This window comes from Parasteatoda tepidariorum, chromosome 8, assembly GCF_043381705.1.
Source record: "Parasteatoda tepidariorum isolate YZ-2023 chromosome 8, CAS_Ptep_4.0, whole genome shotgun sequence".
In the NCBI taxonomy this organism is placed as follows: domain Eukaryota; kingdom Metazoa; phylum Arthropoda; class Arachnida; order Araneae; family Theridiidae; genus Parasteatoda; species Parasteatoda tepidariorum.
In genome coordinates this window covers 9,909,547-9,915,667 of record NC_092211.1, presented here as the reverse complement: position 1 = coordinate 9,915,667, position 6,121 = coordinate 9,909,547, and positions in this window count along the sequence as shown.

Below are 6,121 nucleotides of genomic sequence, written 5' to 3'. Positions count from 1 at the left end.
TAACGTCAATGCTCGTCACACGTGACATTTGGACAAGCGCACATATGCATATGACTTATAAACTGCGCTGAGTTCGTGCCACTGCGCGGTGATACGTAAATACTTGTTTCACCCCAATAAATATACGTTTATTAATTTATGTTTTATAAAGAAACTGATATTGAGTCAAGTATGAAAAAAATTCACAAATTTTACATACTTAATTTGGTATGTGTGATTTGCGTATTGAGAACTGTTTCTTTTTTCGACCCACAATTGACCCTTCCGATTCGGATCGACCCCCATTCGCCCCCCTGTCTCAGATCGACCCCTGCTTTTGTTAAATAGACCCTTGGGGGTCTATATAGACCACTTTGGCGACCTCTGCATTAGTATAATGCAACAATTCGATCAAATCATGAGACGCACTGTAATTTTTTAATACATACATGATCTGCACGAATTTACAAGCAATACTCTTATATTTAAACATACATGTAATGGGGTTTTTATTCAGGATATTTTTTATATACTTCCTATTTGTATTTATTTTTAACGTATTGCATTACAATATTAACCAATTGATATAGGAACGTAAACAAGTGCAAACCGGTTTCAGCAGCTTAAAAACAATAAAGCTGTATAGTATCACGTGATAATTACAATTTTACACAGAATATTACAGAGCGTCGAATAATTTGACTGATGATAAAGTAGAGACATGCCGCCATCTTGGTGACTGCCACTCTCTTTTTCCCTGCGATTTATAATCTATAAATAGTGAGTTTTTATTTTTAAACACGACTTTTTAATTAATATTTTCATATTCTTCAAGATAGCTTAAATATTTTTCTTTTATTTCCTTTCTTTTCTTTCTAAAATTATATATTTTGCTTTTATTCCGTTCAGGAAAAATAACACCTTATCTATAAGTTAAAACTCTAAAATTTTTTGAGCTCAGTTTTTTATGAGGTTTAAAGGATTAAATATTGTTAGATTTTTTTTTAGATACTTTAAAAGTAATACACGTGATGAAACAACCAATGATTAGTTAAAGGGAGCATTTAAAAACAAAATAGATGAGTTTTGATTTGTTAAAAACTTAATAAATATTTCTTTGAGAATTCTTATTCAAATTCTGAATATTAAATATAACAAATTACTTTGCAATGTCATAAAATTTTACTATAATGTATGAAATATTTATAATAATAAAAATGAAACTAAAAATTGAAATGGGAATTAGATCCTCTTATTAAAACGTCGAAAATTTTTATTTATTCTTTTGAAATCATTTAAATATGTTACGCTAGTTTGCATTTAATTCCAGCGACAAAACATTATAATATTTAAATGCTATTAAAATCTACTTTTAAAAGCTTTCTAACGAAAAAATTCTTTTAGTTAAAAATAATATTTGTAATCTATTTTCCTTCTTTTTGTCATGCGAATATATTTAAAGTAATTGAATTTGTTAAACCTCAAATTGAAAAATGAAGCGAAACATATTTGCTCTGCATAGTTAATAAACAACTTCATATAACATTTGTAACAAATCAATAAATTAATTAATTTCCAACTTACCTATAACAATCTGCTGTTTTCGTTTGGATTCAATTTATCTCTGCCAATTCTATGCAGACGTAATTTCCATCGTTTTTTATTGCGATATTTAACAGGTTAACGATATAATTTAAAACCTTAATTTCCTCATAATGAAAAAGTGCTTTTTCTCCATTAATTTATCTTTCTTGTACATAGTTTAATTTATTTATTTTTTTAATTAGTATCCATTACCGAAATTTATGAAGCTTCCTTGGCATTAATATTAGTTTGCCGATTTTATATTTGTACGCTAATAGACGATTTAGTACGATATTTCGATTAATTTTGCCTTTTAGTGCATAGATTATTATTTAAAATTAGGAAATGTTACAAAACTTAGTATTTGATTGAAATGAATAATAATAATATTTTCGTTTTATTACGCTTATTGTTATGTACTAGTGAATTGGAATTATATTTTTGTAGTGGTAGACACACTACAGTACTCCCCCACCAGAATTTTATCTGTGATAGAATTCAATGGACGGATACCACTAGTTGATTCAATGCTCTTTTGTGAGAAGCCGGGAGAGATGTATCAAGATCACCGTAATTTTGAGTGCTGATTGTGAGAGCTGTATTAAGTTCACAGTCGTGGTAGCTCCTGATTATCATTAACACTTGAGTGTGTACAAGCCGATGTTGTGTGTGATTGAGACTGAGTAGCTACAGCGCGAGGAAGTGGATAATGTCGCAGTCACAAATAGCAAGTCAACTGTTCAATGTGGACCATCCATCAAAGTAGGCGTGTTCAGATCGAAGTGGGCGTTACTGTCAAGGTTGGCGTGTTCATATCGAAGGGGGAGTTTCTGTCAAGGTAGGCACGTTCTCATCACGTCCGAAGGTCACCAATTTGGAGAGTGCGGTTATCGACCATGTCAACCTCCATCTATGAAAAGGTACCCCAACATAGAATCGAGTAAACATACTAGAGAATTGGAATAGCAATTTTGTAGTTGTAGACACACTACAAACTTTTCTAAGAGATGCATTATGATACAAAACACAATGGCCAACACCTATAAGAAAGAAGGCCTCAGCACAGATCAATTTAGTTGTCCGACGTAACGAACATAAACTGCGCAGTGGATGAAAATAAGACAGGAGTCGCTACATTCGGGCAACTAAGCTGCGCAGTGGTGGTAAATACGAAAGATTCCATTACGTTTGGACTACTAAAGGATCAAATTTCTTGTTTACGGTAACCCGTGTTGAGGCCTTCTCTTCTCTAGGAGGTGTTGCAATGGAGAAACATTGTCTGATTCAGATTTGTCAGCTATAACCCGGTGAACCAGGAGTTTTCAAATGATGCGGAAAACATGTTCAGTCCCTGGCCAAATTATTATTCGCACTTTAAGAGTCGTTGTAAAATTTTAATTATTAGGTGATACTATACAGCTTTATTGTTTTTACGCGGTTTGCACTTGTTTACGTTCTTGTATCAATTGGTTAACATTGTAATGCAATGCGTTAAAAATAAATACAAATAGGAAAAATATAAAAAATCTCCTGAATAAAAACCCTTTACATGCATATTTAAATATAAAAGTGTAGCCTATAAACTCGTGCAAAACATGCAATTATTAAAACACTACAGTGCGTTTAATAATTTGGTCTAATTATTGTAATATACTATTATAGAACCTGATATAATAAATATTCTATATTCATATAATATGTTGTCTAATTTATCCAATCATCGAATTTATGTTATAAATAGTCTAATTTAACCCATTAATACACGAACGTAAACAAGTGCAAACCGGTTTCAGTCTTGTATAAACAATAAAGCTGTACAGTATCACCTAATAATTAAACTTTTATATAGATTCTTATAGTGCGTCTAATAATTTGGCCAGGGGCTGTACATATTAGAACGTAGGTGAAGCAATCGTAAATAATCGTCAGTAAAAAAAAGCTCCTGGCGACTGACTATTTTCGAAAAATAGAACTTGTTTCTATTACTATTCTTGTTCTCCAGTTAATTTTAAAGATAATTAACTGGAGAACCTTGGCTAAGGGAAGAATGTCTTGGCATAGGCTTGTTGAGAAGGCCAAGGCCCATCCTGGGCTGTCGTGCCAATGAGAAGAAGAAGAAGAACTTGTTAACGCTAGAAAGACTGAAACTTAGTATATACCTATATTGCCCAAAAGCAGTCAAAATGACTGGATTGTAAAAGAATAAGTAATGTGTAAAGAAATGTGTTTAAAATTAATTTTTAATATTTTTATATTATTTACAGCTATATAACAAGTTATTAGTAAATATTAACAATAAAAAAAATTATACGTTGTACAAAATTCTAAGAAATTGTGTCATTATATACATAATTTGTTTTTCTAATTGAAATTAAAATGCAGTCAAAATGACTTCCTAGGCAATCTAGTGTTAAAATCACAGTCGAAAACCCTTTTTTTGCTCTTTTCTTATTTTATTTTATAGAGCTTATCCGCTTTTTCGTTGAAAGTTATCAAGTTTAAAGTCTATTCTTTCTCAATTTTCATTTAAACGGTGAAACATAGAAGAAAATAATAAAGGAGCGATGAAAAGTAAATTGCAAAATAAAATTTTAAAAAGTCGTTCTCAGAATAAATTTCTACTTAAAAGTTTTTCTTTAGTATGAGTAAAAAAAGAGGATTAAAGAGTATAGAACAAAGCACTGAACAGGTAATTTTAAAAGACTATTATTAAAAAAAAATTGAGAAAGATAATTCAAAAGTGCATTTTAAAAATTAGCAAATGTTGATGGAAAAGAGACTTGAAATTAAATTTTTTTGAAATAATTATATCTGAAAAATATAGTAACGGAACTAAATTTACCGAAGTAATAATATCTGCAAAAAGAATAAAAGTTGTTGAAAAGGAAAAACCAGATTGAAACTGTTATTGCAACTGATATAATGTCAAACGATTTTACCTTAATACGAAAGCAGCCGAATTTTTAATTAGTTTACAATTAAACTCAAGCTTTTAATTACGAAGTTTATTCCATTCAGATTTGTAAACAATACTTTTTCGCACAATAATTAATATTACTAAAGTTCATAAAATTTTCTTTTTTAAAACATATAAAATAAATCAGCAGACTTTTAATGAAATCGTCAAAAAAAAAATTTATGTTTTAAGGTATTTTAAGTAGAATTTCATTGCATTAGTTATTATCGTGAATATAGTTAATGTGATACACCGTTAATATGAAGTTAAAGAGAAGAATCGCTAGTGGAAACGACTTCAATAAAACAAATTAATCCCCCAAGAATAATAAACTCATAGATAGCTGCGGCGAGTCAACTTAATCGTAACCGTGACAATTACGATCAGTAACTTGAACTCTTACTACTCATTCGCCAGAAGAATCCTAACTGTCTCGGTAGCATGACGAGCTGTGCTCATTTATATTTCTATTCTTCGTACTTAATATTTTCTTATGTTAATAAATACTAAAATAATGTAAATTCTAATGATTAGTCTCCTGAACATTAACCGACCACCACATTACCTAAGTCACAATTTTTGATGGTTTCCCATTGATGGACTTTGATTTTTAACAAAATGTTAACATTTTACAACAAATTTATCCGGAAAGCAAAATAAATCATAAGAATATAAAAAGGGAAAACTATATAAATCGTAAGAATCTAATCAATGCCATTATTACTACTATGAAAACACCCCCTTTGATATTAAATTTTATCTCTAAGATTGTCAAATAGCTAAAAAAAGTATTACAGTCCGCTGAAAGAGCTATCAGAAAGAATTTTTATTCAATAGTTCGAATTTCAACAACAAAAAATAACACTGAGTAAGAAAGAGTGCATATTTTGCTTTCTTAGTTCTTTGTCACCATCACACATCTTTGTCTGTCAGACACCTGCGAATTCATGTCAAGCGCAACTTCAATTCAAACTTTATTTTATCTTGAGCAAGTGTCATAATATCAGGTGAATGAGGATAGGCACAACGTAACTAAATGAATCCCTAGAAATCTAAAAATAGAACTCTTGAATAAGATCCAAAAAATGAAACATTCGGTTTTAAACTATTATTTTGACTTTCTTTACCTCCTTCCTTACCAATTTTTTTTTAAAGCAAAAAAGTCAACATATTTTTTTATTATTAATAGTCGTATAATAAAATATTGGATTTTGTGTAGCATGATTAGACACCTGGGGATTTCTACAATGTGGCACCAAATGTCACTAATTGTGACACTAAATGTCCATGACACCAAAACACATTTTCGAGTGCCCCGCACCCGCAATAGTTCAGATCTTTGATGTGATCTGATGATCCATGGACACGAAAACAACAACAAAATTCTCATTAAACCATCATGGAATCTGTAAGGTTTGCCAACGCTAGATGGCGCCACGAGATAGCAAAGAAAAACAAAAGAATTGAAAAAGAGAAGATGTGAGAAGAATGAGAACGTTTCTGGAAGTAGCGGAGTGCTTTTTGAACGATGTGATTTACTATTATTTCTTTATTTTCATTTTATGTTTTTTGTTTGTAGTGTGGCATAAGTATGTGCTATAA